The following is a 14,723-nucleotide window of genomic DNA, read 5'->3' as shown; positions in this document are numbered from 1 at the left end:
CCAGACAGGTCTTGAAATCATCACAACACGATAAAGGAATTCGGAGGACCCTAATCCCGTTGTGATGATATTCAAATATAAGGGAGTTTCAAGATCAACACAGAGGACCTAATCACATTGTGATGATCTAAACAAAAAAGAAAATAAGAAAAATTTGACAGGTCTCAAAAGAATCACAACATGATAAGGGAGGTTTCAAAACAGGAGGGCCCTAATAGAGTTGTAATGATTTGAACATTCAAACATGTGAAGATGGAGGGAGTTCAAAATCAATAGAGGCACCATAATATAGACAAAAAAGTGATTGAGAAATTAATACGTCTTGGAATGAGCAAAATGCCATATTGAAAGAATGATCAAGGGCATGGATCCATGCTCACAATTTTTTTTGTCCGAGAGAAGAGCTGGCAAATATGGAAATCGCTATAAGACTTGGGATTAATCGAATATTGTGTTGGAAAAACAATCGAAGGGGGTGGAGCTCGTGAATTGAAAAACTTAAAAGCACTTCAAACTAGCAGAACATCGTGTTGGAAGAACAATCAAATAGGGAGGGAGGGCTGCAGAAGAGGCTTGAGCTTGCAGAGGTCAAATGGAAGAATGTGGGCTAGCCATGCATTTAGCTGCTTGTCTCATACTTTGCATGCCTATAAATAGATTAGTATGCCAAGGAGGAATCCTCATCATCTCATAAAGTAATTTGTTTTTGCATGCTTTGTGATAATCAAAACAAGTCTTAGCACCACTATTAAATACAAGCTAGTCTCATGACACCATCCATGTTTTAGAAAAGAAAAATGTGTAAAAAGATTCACTGTTTTGCAAGAGCATAATGCCTTTGTTTACTCTCGATACTAAAATGTTTATGTTAAAATACAATTGATTCAAAACACCATCTATATGAGAAAGGTGTTGAAAAACTTTGTATTACATGTTGAAGTAGAATATATACTGTCATTTTAATGTTCAGAATCTAACAAAATCTGTATCACATGCCAAAGTGAAATCTGTCTTAGAGCCATGTTTATGTTTAGAATCTAACAAAATATGTATTATATGCCAAAGAAGAAAATGTACTACCATGTTCCATGTCAGGAATGTGTGAACAAAATTTGTATTACATGCTGAAGCATAAACTATGCTACATGCAACCTAGTTTCTAGGCTTGCATGGATTCATCACAGCCATTGTAGAAGGCAAACAACTTGATCGTATCTAACCAAACCGTGTGAAAGACTTACTCTGCCCTGTAAGTAGTGAAGTAGCCATCCAAGAACTATGAGTTAGAGTCTTCTTGACACATTGTGAGGTCTATTTTCCATGCCATGGCAAAGAGCAACCTCCAAAAACAACAAGAGCAAATCGAGAAGGTGAAAAGACTTGATAGCATCTGACCAAACCATATCAGAGACTTTCTCTAAGACCCCCCTATCAAGGAGTCACTAATTATGCACCCATGAAGGCCATAGATTGCCATAACCATCCTGCTAGATTTTTCATGGGCAACCATCGATGGCATTCTCATGGTCTTTGAAGGATAGAGCTAGTGACGAACGATTTTCCAAGCATCAAACTGAGAGTTGTCACTCACAACGACTCCACTCTTAGATGACTGTGACTTGTGATGAAGGTCACAGATTGTAGTGCTATGAAGGTTATACATGCTTTGCTACTACTGAGATGTCGTAGAAGATGTAAGGAATGGGGAGGCACAAGTGAATGGTGCTGCCACTTCTTGCAACATGACGATCACCGATTATCACAAAGATTTTCTCAGAATATCTTAGAACTGTGGGAGAGGAGAGCACACACAAAGGGATAGGGAGACACCAAAAGTGGTGGAGCAAAAGCTACTCCAGCTTATTCCTCTTTCATATATATATGAGTATACATGGGCACTGTACAAGTGGGTGGGCACACTGCCCTTTACCCTAACACTTAAAGGCAGTGTGCCTTTAAGGGAGTATAGTACACATAATACAATCAGCCATAGGCTGAAAAACAAGATGACCAGACCATCATCCTATGCCCATCGGCACTTTACAATGTGCAAAGTGCATAGAGGATAAGCTGCTAGCAGACATCAGGTTTGCAGGATAGAAAATGACAAGCTGTAGATGCCTGTCAACCAAGATCTCATGCCAGATCTCACTGGGAGAGTGAACTCTCACCACCACGTGCTCTTGTGCTAAGTCCATAGCACCCAAACTGTCATTGTGCAGAGAAAATGTCTCTGTACCACCTGTGACCATAAGCACATAACCTACAATAGACCTCTGCTGGTCTACCCAACCTGCATCACCTGCATGCTGCTCCTGGAAGCATAAGGACCTGATGTCCACAACCGCTTCCCTACTGCCAAAATCTACCATAATCATGCTACCAACTCCCACTGCAACGGAAGCAAGAACTGGAAGTGTAGCACCAATGGCAAACATGTGAGAACCAAGTCTCAACACAGTCATGGATGCATGAAGTACTATGGCTGCCATATCAACCATAACTTGCTGCTCAACTGATCTGTGATCATCAAACCTGCAGTGTTTCAAGTATGAAGCCAATACAGGCAATGGAGTACTTAGTAACTTCCCCCTCTCTATATTGAAACAACCAAGTATCTGACAAACATCATCAAGACCATGCAGCTCCCACTGCAAAGCATCCCTGTCCATAAGGAACCATATGGCAAGTAACCTCAGAAGGATAGCAACCTCCTGAATACTGAGACCATAACCTGTCTCACTGCGCATCACATCCTGAGCTCTCATAACGGTATCAAACCTATGAAGCCAAGCTCGAGGGGATTGCTTCTGGCCATGGAGGCACTTACGAAGTAAACATATCAATGATTCCTACCCATGCGCAATATGACCCGAGTCAATAACTGCAGAAACCACATCTGTCCTGGCATAACTAGCCAATGGATCATACCGAGCATCATTAGCCAAGGTATCCTCCTCACCATGCATAGCCTCATCCTCATCTGCAAGAGGCACTCCGCATCCTGGGAGTAAACTATAACTGTCCATAGAAGATGCATCAACAATCTCCATAGGAGTATAAACCTGTGGAATGCTCGAGACATCTGATCGTCTCTGACCAAAATCAGGAAGTAATCGTGGCTGTCCCAACTTTATAACCTGCTCACTGTGGGAAAAACCTCCCACTCCAAGGGATATGGGCTGCCCCTGCAAAGAATTCGGAGGTATCAGTGCACTTACACCCTCCTGGAACATCACTCTCCTGCTATCCACAGTCTTGGGCTGTCTAAACATAGCATCCTCTCTAAAAGAGACATTATGGCTGCGTATCAACTCTCTAGTTGAAGAATCCCATAACCTGTAGTCCCTACTAGACTCACTGTATCCAAGGAAGATACACCTCCTCGATCGGGAACCATGAGCATAAGCCTCGCAGCCAAACACACGTAAATGCTCATAACATGGTGCCCTGCCTGTCAAGAAGTCAAATGGCACTCTACCATTCAGAGATCTCCTGGGTGACCTGTTAAGCAAGTATGCAGTTGTCTTACATGCCTCAGCCCAATAGCATTCGGTAAGACCTGCATACCGTAGCATGCTACCAATCCTGTCCAATAGAATCCGATTTATGCCTTCTGCTAAGGGCTCTGCTAAGGCATCATGAGCAGAAAGATGAGGAGTGGTCGACACCCTCCTGATACCAAGTGTATCACATAGATGCTGAAATCTAGAAGAGGTAAACTCTGCATCACCATCAGTCATCAAGCTCAATAGCTTCTTTCCTGACTGATTTTCAGCATTACCCAAGAAGCGCTGAAATGTATCATATACATCATGCTTCTGCCGAATCGGATAGACCCATATGTATTTTGTAGCAGCATCAATAAATGTCACTAAGTAAGAGGTGCCACCCAGTGAAACAGTAGGCATAGGCCCACAAACTGCACTATGAACCAACTGCAATGGCTCAAGATACCTCTCACTAACTATCTTCCTCACAAAGGAGGATCCTGACTGCTGACCATCATCACAATCATGACATGAAATTTGAGAGACATCCATAACAGGAATGTATCTCAATGTTGTAAGGGCTTCCATACGTGCAGTAGACATATGTCCAAGTCTGGCATACCATAAACTAGCTGATGGCTGCTTACTAATCATAAGCATCTTATCCTGGACACCTGATACATGCAATGCATAAGAGAATCCAACCCGTGATCCCCTAGCCATAACCAGATTGCCTTTAGCAATCTTCCATGCATGATCACCCAAAGAGACATGATAACTTGCCTCAACCAACTATCCAGTACTGATCTTGCTCGTAGCAAGTCCTGGTATATGTCTAACCCTCTGTAGAATAAGAATAGAGCCACTAGGCATAACAAGGTGGATATCCCCATAACCATAGACATCCATAGAATGATCAATGCCCATCAAACCACTCTCCACAATGCATTCCTGATATGCACTGAACCATGACCTATGAGGGGTCATATGACATGTGAGAGTGCTCTCAACGGAAGCAAGAACGGAAGAAGGAGAGAGAGAGACAGAGAGCCACACAAGTTTGGTGGGTGCAGAACCACCCTAATCTTCTTTTTCATTCATTTATATATGTGTTTGAGTATTGTACATAACTGGGGTTAAGGCACAGTGACCTTTAACCCCCACAACCTCCCACTTAAAGGACAATGTGCCTTTAAGGGAGAACAACCCGTGAGCATACTATCCAATGCCCATCAATACACGACAATACTCAAACCGCTGACTAGGTAGACTCTTCGTCAGCATATCTGCAGGGTTATCATCTGTATGAACCTTGACAAGCTCTATGCGCTTGTCCTCAAGTACCTCCCTGATAAAATGGTACCTGACCTCAATGTGTTTGGTCTTTGCATGAAAGACCGGATTCCGTGCTAGCTGAATAGCACTCATGGAATCACTATGCAATGTCGGTACACCTGTATGAATCCCCAAATCTCCCACTAGCCGATCAAGCCATATAGCCTCCTTGCAACCCTCTGTGGCTGCAACATACTCAGCCTCTGTGGTAGACAAAGCCACGCACTTCTGTGCACGAGACATCCACGACACTGCACCACCTGCAAAGGTGAACACATAACCAGAAGTGGATCTCCTACTATCCACATGCCCTACATAGTCTGAATCTGTGTACCCAAGTACACGCATGTCTCCTCTACCAAAGCAAATGCACATCTCCTTGGTACCCTTCATGTACCTCATGATGCACTTAACTGCCTCCCAATGCCTCTTTCCTGGATTAGCCATATACCGGCTAACAACTCCCACTGCAAATGCAATGTCTGGTCTAGTAGCTATCATAGCATACATAAGACTCCCAACTGCTGATGCATAAGGAACCTTGGCCATCATGGCCCTCTCCTCATCTGATTTGGGACTATCTGTATGACTCAGTTTCACATATGGAGGCAATGGAGTACTCACTGCCTTCCCCCCCTCCATATTGAAACGCTGCAATACTTTTGTGACATACTCTTTTTGTGAAAGCCAAAGGAGTTTCCTACTCCGATCACGCGTGATGCGCATACCAAGAATATGACCTGCAAATCCCAAATCCTTCATATCAAAGGCCTCATGCAACTTGGCCTTTAATGCATCTAGCTCATAAGTATTCTTGCTAGCCAATAGCATATCATCCACATATAGTGCCAAGATTATCAGGCTATTATCCTTAGCCCTTTTAGTGTAGAGGCAGTGATCAATTTCACTCCTTCTAAAACCCTGGGACTGAATGAAAGCATCAAACTTCTGATACCATTCTCTAGGTGCTTGCTTAAGACCATAGAGACTCTTCTTCAGCTTGCAAACTAAATGCTCTTTGCCCTTTTCTTCAAAGCCTTCCGGCTGCACCATGTAAATTTCCTCATGCAAATCCCCATGCAAGAAAGCTGTCTTGACATCCATTTGCATAAGCTCCATATCCTCTGATGCCACTAGTCCAAGCATGCATCTAAGTGTGGTCATCTTCACAACCGGAGAGAATATCTCATCAAAGTCCACACCCTTCTCTTGCTTGAACCCTTTAGCAACCAAACGGGCCTTGTACATAGGCACATCATCACCTGTGACCTTCATTTTGTAGACCCATTTACATGGCAATGCTTTCTTTCCATGTGGCAAAGAAACCAAGTCCCAAGTCTTATTCTTCATAAGTGAACTCATCTCTGATTGCATAGCATACTCCCACTTGCGTTGATCCTCACGCATCATAGCCTCTCTATAGCAAGAAGGCTCCCCGCAATCAGTAAGCATCACATAGTCTACCCCTGGAACAAACCTATCAGGCGGTCTAGACACTCTAGATGATCTTCTCAAGGGCATTTCAGCTTGCTGTCCCATTTGCATATCAGCCACATTTGGCTCATCATTTCCACCAATAGATGATCCATCATCTACCCTTGATTGTATACCTGTGGGAGTACTTGGTTGTACCATTTCTTGCACATTTGGTGCATGGACAGCTTGCTGTCTATCAACATATGCAGGTGGATTCACATCCTGGAAAGTGATTCTCCTCATTTCCACATCCCTCATGGGTGCCTTATGCATCTTCTTCTCATTGAAGACCACATCATGGCTGCGTATGATCTTCTTTGCTTCTGGATCCCAGAGACGATAGCCCATCTCTCCACTTTCACCATAACCCAGAAAGATGCATTTCCTAGACATAGGATCTAGCTTCTTTCGAAGCTCTTTTGGCACATGTGCATATGCCTCACACCCAAATATACGCAAATGAGAGTAAGAGGGTTTCTTGCCACTCCATGCCTCTTCAGGAATACCACCATCCAAACTCTTACTAGGTGATCTATTGATCACATGCACTGCAGTCTTCATTGCCTCAGCCCAAAAACCACCAGAAAGACTTGCATTGGAAAGCATGCATTGCAACCTTTCTTGAATGGTACGATTCATCTTTTCTGCAACTGGATTTTGCTCTGGAGTACGAGGGGATGTGAGCTCCCTCTTAATCCCACGTGTATCACAGAAATGCTGAAAGTCATGAGAGAGATACTCTCCACCATTGTCAGTCCGTAGGCATTTAAGCATTCTACCTGACTGATTCTCAACCAAGGCCAGCCATTTCTGAAATACCTGGAATACATCACTCTTCCGAGCTATAGCATAAGCCCACACTTTCCTAGTTGCATCATCAATGAATGTCACATAGTATTCGGCCCCGCCTAATGACCGTGTAGGCATGGGACCACATACGTCTGAATGCACCAAATCAAGCATTTCAAACTCTTTCTTTCCCCTTCTTTTATGGGCTGATTTAGTCTGCTTCCCATAGAGACAATGCTCACAAAATTCAAAATCAGAGAAACTCAAATGCGGTACATAACCCAAACGGCATAAGAGTTTCATTCCATTCTGGCTCATGTGCCCCAACCTGCAATGCCACAAAGAAGTGCTTGGCTGCTCGGTTATTGCAACAACATGATCAAATACCCCTGATACATGTAAGGGATACAAAGTCCCACACTTGGCACCCCTGGCCAAAAGCATAGAGCCCTTTTGAATTTTCCAACTCTTAAAGCCAAAAGTGGTGTGAAAACCAGCATCATCTAGCTGACCCACTGAAATAAGACTCTTGGTCAGCTTAGGCACATGTTTCACATGTTTCAAAACAAATGCAGACCCATTTGCAAAAGAAAACTTTATGTCACCTGCTCCCACTATGTCACATGCATAGTCATTTCCAAGATGCACACAACCTGTCTTTCCACTGTCATAAGTGGAGAACCATTCCCTATGGGGAGTAACATGGAATGAAGCACCAGAATCCAAAATCCAATCCTGGGAATATGCATCATCTGAAGTGGCAAGCAACTCTGCAGATAAACTAGACATGAAGAGAACGTCATTGTCACTATCATGTGTGACTGCATTGATCTCCTCGATCTTCACTTTTCCTTTATCCTCCCTTGGACTCTCTTCCTTTTGATTTGCACCCCAATTTGCATTCTTTTTCTTATTCTTTTGCTCTCTTTTCAGCTTGTAGCAATCCTTTTTCATATGGCCCTTCTTGCCACAATGGTAACACTCAATGTTCCGTGCCCTGGATTTGCTACGAGACTTCCCTCTTTCTTGGGACTTCCCCCTGAACTGTGATCTGCCCCTTTGCACATTTAAGGCTGCATCCTGCTTGTTGCCATCCATAGACTTCCGTCTAATCTCCTCGGCCAACAAGCTACCCACAACATCATCAAATTTCAGTACTCCACCAGGTGCAGAGTTACTGACAGCTGTACGGAAGGTATCCCATGAGGATGGCAATGAACATAAGAGAAATATTGCCTTAGTCTCCGCATCAAAATTCATTTTCTGAGCCTGAAGCTGGCTGAAAATAATATTGAATTCATTCAAGTGAGAAGCAATGGAGACCCCTTCCTTCATCTGCAGCTCAAACAACCTCTTCATGAGGTAAACTTTATTAGAGGCAGTTTCCTTTTCATAAGTGGCACACAGTTTCTTCCACAAATCTTCCGTAGTCTGCTCATTTACTACTGTGAAATAAACTGACTCTGCAAGATGAAGTCTAATAGTAGACTTTGCTAATGCATCCAACTCATTCCAATCATCCTCAGACATATCCGCAGGCTTAGCTTCAATACCTGCCAAGGGTTTAATCTGCTTCTTTTGAATAAGCACATCCCTTATCTGTTCTTTCCACAAAGAAAAGTTTGTCCCATCAAACTTTTTAATGCTGAAAAACTCCTTTTCAGGCATGGAAGAGGATGCCATGATGCAAATAAAGCAAAATCCCAAATGCTAGTGCCTGCAAGAGAGAATCACACCGAATACCAGGTGCACCCAAATGTGTATGCCACAATAGTGTGAAATATCACCAAAATTCAAAGCTCAAAGCATCAAAAGATGCGTTTGACTCATGTGCATATACTATGCATCCATATGAGCAAATCTGGCCCAAAAGAAAATGCCAATACGTGCCAAATGACTCAAGCATAAACACTGTCCACTGGCATATGAATCAATAATGTCTCATCCAAGAGAGCATAGCACTATCAGTGCATCACCTGCAATGTGTCAAAGCTGTCCCTCAGCTTAAAATAGCATCCATGTGCAAAGCGTCCATAAAAATAGCATCCCACAAGGCAATTTGGGCCTATCAGCGCATCCAACAAGGACCGCAATGCATCCAAATGGCCTATAAATCATCCACTGCAACCCAATGCATACCACGAATGAGCGCACACTGCTCAAACTGCAACCAGAGTGATCTGCATAAGGTATGCTCAAGAAATCATAGTCCCACGGTAATGAGCGCTACTGAAAATAGAACTTGAGATGCCTCAAAACATGGGCGCCATTGCATAATCGAAATCAGCAAGAAAATCTGCAAATATCTCTCTTCTGCCAGAACTCCAAAATCCCAACCGATGAGTGAGAAATGGGAGTCAACACTTATCCACTGCCATGTGGCATAAATCTAAGGTTTCAAAACCTTAGTATGAAAAATGCATAACAGAGAGACGAAATCGAATACACAGAGATTTATAACTCTGAAAATCCTTCACCGAATCGCGCAAGAACTGACAGGTAGGGGTTTTTGGGCGTCCGGAACGCAATGGGATAGACGGTTTTGGAAACCGTGGCCTCAATCACTGGGTCCAACACACGGACTGAAAAACGTTTTTGGAAACAGAGCTATCTGTAAACTCCACCGGAGTGCGAATGATGAGCAACATAGAAGTTTTAGGACCTCCTGAGTCCACCGGAACTGACAGATCTGCAAATGGTTGCTCCAAACTTGAGTTCCAACACCCGGGCAAAAAACGCAGGAACTGATACAGTGAGTCAGAAATCCACTGAAATGATCCCAGATTCAAGAATGAAGGTGTTTCCAAGCTCCTGAAGTAATGTGGACACCAAAAGCAAGCAATAGTTGCCTCTACAAGTCAATACGGAGTCTCTGTCATCGAACGGAACAGGGAAAAGCTCAAAAAACGACTTTTTCTTTGAAAGCTCTTAACAGGCTCTCAAAACCACTTCGCAAAGCCAAAGTGACTTTTCCAAAGGTTCCTCCAAGGTCTCTGCACACTCGGATGCAAGTAAAGTCGCCCACAAAGCTTCCCACAGAGCTTCTCCTTCCTCCCACAGAGCTGCTGAGCTTCCAAGCATTCACGCACGCTCAGCTAGATCACCTGGGCTCTGATACCAGTTGAGAGTGCTCTCAACGGAAGCAAGAACGGAAGAAGGAGAGAGAGAGACAGAGAGCCACACAAGTTTGGTGGGTGCAGAACCACCCTAATCTTCTTTTTCATTCATTTATATATGTGTTTGAGTATTGTACATAACTGGGGTTAAGGCACAGTGACCTTTAACCCATGAAGCACATGAATCTAACATCCAATCATCAAGAATGGGTACATCAGTGGCCAAGAAGGAGGTGTCAGACATAGACAAAAGAATGCCTTCATCACTGCTACTGTCAGTGGAAACCCTGGCATCCATGCCTTGAAGCTCAACATGCTTCTTCTCCTTGTTCCTGTCATTCTTAACCTTGCTCTTCTTCTTGCATTTTCTTAGCCATTTCCAGCAGTACTTTTTCATGTGGCCATACTTTCCACAATAGAAACATCTAACACAAGTCCGAGAGCTAGACTTGCTCTTGGAATTCCCCCTTGAACATGACATGTTTCTACCAATTGATCGACCTTTGGAGTGCATATCAAGGCTGTAATTCAGCCCATCAGGACATTTCAGCCCATCATGCCGTAACATAACACTATCATGGTCATACATCTGGCATATACGAGTATAAAACTCATATGCATGGTAGTCTACACCCTGTACACCATCCTGTACCTGCAAGTAGACTGACTTCGAGAGTGATGACTGAATGATAGAGCATGCTTGCTCATCCATGTCATCCCAATCACTCTGTTTAATGCTATTAGGCTTGACACCTTTGCATTGAATGGGCTTATGCTGCCTCTTCTGCACTAACATATCATAAATCTGCTCTTTCCAATACTGAAAGTTTGATCCATCCAACCTCTCAATATCAAAGACGGCACTACCGGCTGTAGATGCCATATCTGTGGCACAATAGCTTACAACCAAAGAGCAGTATAGTGCAATAGGCAACCCAAATGACCAAAAAATTATAGTGTTGTCCAGACCAATCAGGTCTCCAAATAAACTGGCTGATCCAATGCTCAAAAGCACTCAGCCATAAAGAGGCATAAACAAGAATATATGCAGCCCAGTAACCAATGCCTGGCAATTGAAGTAAGAAATGCACTGAACCAAATAAGCAATGCCTGCTCAACCAATGGCAATAGGAGCCCAGCTCAACTATCCATAAACATCAGTGCGGCATCCACCAATGCAAATCCATAATGCATCAAAATGGCATTTACTGCATCACCAATGCATCACCTCGAGTGTGCAATCCTTTGGCAACAAAATCAAGCATTCACCACTTGCCAAATGTGCCAAAGTGACTTGCCTAAATGCCAATAATGCCCTTGGACTGAAGTGAGATCCCAATCACTTTATATAATTTACTGTGAGTTCCCAATTCATTGTTGTACAACAGAAATCCCTACAACAATACCTCACAGCCACTTTGGGCAAAATAACACGCTGTCCCTGTTTTTGAACAGCGATATCTTTTCACTGAAAGACCGGATACCAAAGCTGTAAACAGCAAAGTTGTAGTTGGTAGAAAGATCTACAACTTATCAGTTGATCTCAAGAGCCAAATCCTTGTGGATTCTCAGATATTCTCACCTGAAAAACAGCTTCCTGCACATTGGTCACAAATAGACAGCAGACTGCAACTTTTTGTGGTCTTGCAGAGGCTGTAACTCGTGCAGCTTATACCGGATCAACTTGCTTCCAAAAGCAAAGTTGTAGTATGTTCTGTGAACTACAACTTTCCAGTTCGGCACAAAGTGCAATTCTGCACCAGGAAAGAAATATTCAGTCCTGAAAATGACTGTTTTGTCATAAAAACAGCAACAGCAGCTTCCTTGAATGTTTACTGCCCTTTACAACACTCATCTGCTCCGGCAAAAAACAGCCCCAAAAATGGTCAAAATACATCCAGCAGATCACCCAGTATGTGAGTTCTCCTCTCACCGAGCTCCTCGTAGATCGAATGCCGTGGGCTCTGATACCAGTTGTAGGAGAGGAGAGCACACACAAAGGGATAGGGAGACACCAAAAGTGGTGGAGCAAAAGCTACTCCAGCTTATTCCTCTTTCATATATATATGAGTATACATGGGCACTGTACAAGTGGGTGGGCACATTGCCCTTTACCCCAATAAGAATGATTTTCCCCCACAAGCTCTTGGGCTCATGGGTATCCCTAGTCCTTGTATCCAAGTTGAGGACAAGGTTTTGACGGTCATTAATACTCCTGAGATTTCAATACTCTCCATACCCCATTCAATAATTTTTTATAATGCAGTAAGAGAGTTTCACTATGAGGGAGCATGAAAGAGACGAGAGAGAGAGAGAGAGAGAGAGAGAGAGAGAGAGAGAGATAGAGGGGGGGAGAGAGAGAGAGAGAGAGAGAGAGGGAGAGAGAGAGGGGGGGAGAGAGCGGGAGAGAGAGAGCGAGAGAGAGAGAGAGCGAGAGGGAGAGAGAGAGAGAGAGAGAGAGAGAGAGAGAGAGCTAAGGGAGCTTTTAAAAAAAGTACAGTTGTTAAGGGGGTTGAGGGAGATGAGGGCGGAACAGGAGGATGATGACACATTCTGCCAATAGTGCTACTCCAGCGCCAAAGGAGGTCCTCTTAAATGGATGGTGTCCAAAACCGTAGCCTCAACTATCATGGAGCCTGTCATATACATATATGTAATGTGTTGGAAATTACTCAATCCCTAGAGCTTTCAAAGCACTCAAATATCTTATAGGATTGCATGTCAAGGCTGGTAGTGAGATCTGATCTCTATCGGCTAGATTTGATAGCTTAGAATCTATGAACAACTATAGCCTTAGAATCATCGCAACGCAATAAGGAAGTCCAGAGTCAAACGAGGAGCTCTAATAACATTGTAGTGATGGGACAGTGAACCTTAATAATGCGATAAAATACAAGACTATTGTCAAAACCAAGGAATGACAGGACATTGCATGTGTGAATTCAAAATTGATTTTTGTCTAAAACGAGCGCGTTCAAGAACAACGGTGTACATAATGAAGGTACATTGCATGCACACTCATGATTGATTACTATAAAAAATGAGGGTGTCCACTCAGACGATGCTTAAATTTGAAGGTTACAACACTCAACAAACGGAGAAATGAACCTTCAAAAGAAGCACCATGGTGTAAAAAACTACCATGCCACCCATCAAAAAATAGCTTAACTAGAAGTGCTACATCATCCTTCAAAAAACTAGAAGTATCTGGTCCAAATGTAGTTTGCATGCAATATTCATATTTGATTGAGGCATCCATTGCAATCAGCATGCACTAATCATAATTGTTTTGGGGCATACGAAGTAATCATTCATCGATAGGCATGCAAAGCATGAGATCGCAGCTCTTCCATTTGACTTCAAGCTCCACTCCACGTCTCCCTTTTATCCCAAGGTTAGCTACATGCTAAGCATGATCGAGATATGATAAGAATATGCAAGTATTATCTAACAATGTCGTGTTTTGTTGCATCTGTTTATAAGGAATCATAGCAAGCATTTTGTATGAAAACAAGGGAAAACTTCAAAGTAGCAACAATGCTCAACATAGATCATTCATTTCAAATAAATGCCTTTCATATATAAGAGAAGCTATAAAACTAGTTGCGATAGAGAAGGTTATATCACTAATCCAGATAAAGATAAGGCAATAGAGGCATACAATTCTATACAAATTGTGAGATTGAATGCCAAGTCCCAAATATTTCAGGCTAAAGTAAGGGATTATATGTTAAATGGTGGCATGATTGTTTTGTCATGTGTGGCAAAAATTTCCAAAAAAACATATGGACATATTGGCTACAAGGTATACATATTGCTACGTAAGTGGTTGCTTAGTCTCTCATTCTTTTTTTTTTTTGTGTTCCCCAAAAAGCCGAAAAGTGGGGGGTCAGCCCAGCAAAAAATAGAGACCCAATCTCTCATTCTTATTTGTGGCCTAGTTGCTTGGAGGCAATTTTATAAAAGAATGGTTGAATATTGCCCTATCCAATAAGCTAACGATAAGGAAAAGTCACTTCAGATAAATGAATCATGTTCCATTGCATTTATTGATGCAAGCCAAAGCCATAAACCTAGCTTATCTTGTCACCTTTCTTGTAGCATTGTCATATTGCATCAAGACTATAATAAAATTTTATTTGTGTAGCTCAGAATGTGATCGAATTTATATGAGGATGAATCATCTGATCTTCTGGATATTTGATAGATCTTCCTCCCTTTGTTTTTTAGAAGCAAGATCAATTTCTTGTTATGATTTGATATAATCACCTCACTAGCCAATGCACAAACTCGGTGTGTCTTTGGAAAGTCAAAACTTCGTCTTATTCTAACCCTTGTAGTCTGTTATAGACGCCAACCTCTTACGAAGTAAATGCAAGCCGGGTTCCCCTTTGCTATAGACTCCAACCAATAAAGGCTATTGAAGTAAACAAAACCTTAGCTACACTATATCTTTTTCTTGCTATTATTACCATGCGTCTCTTTCCTTTTTTGCAACAATCAACATGGTTCTCTT

This window comes from Dipteris shenzhenensis, chromosome 19 (assembly GCF_047967505.1).
Source record: "Dipteris shenzhenensis isolate YYH24624 ecotype China chromosome 19, Dip_SZ_1.0, whole genome shotgun sequence".
Classification (NCBI taxonomy): domain Eukaryota; kingdom Viridiplantae; phylum Streptophyta; class Polypodiopsida; order Gleicheniales; family Dipteridaceae; genus Dipteris; species Dipteris shenzhenensis.
Note: the sequence above shows the minus strand (reverse complement) of the source record.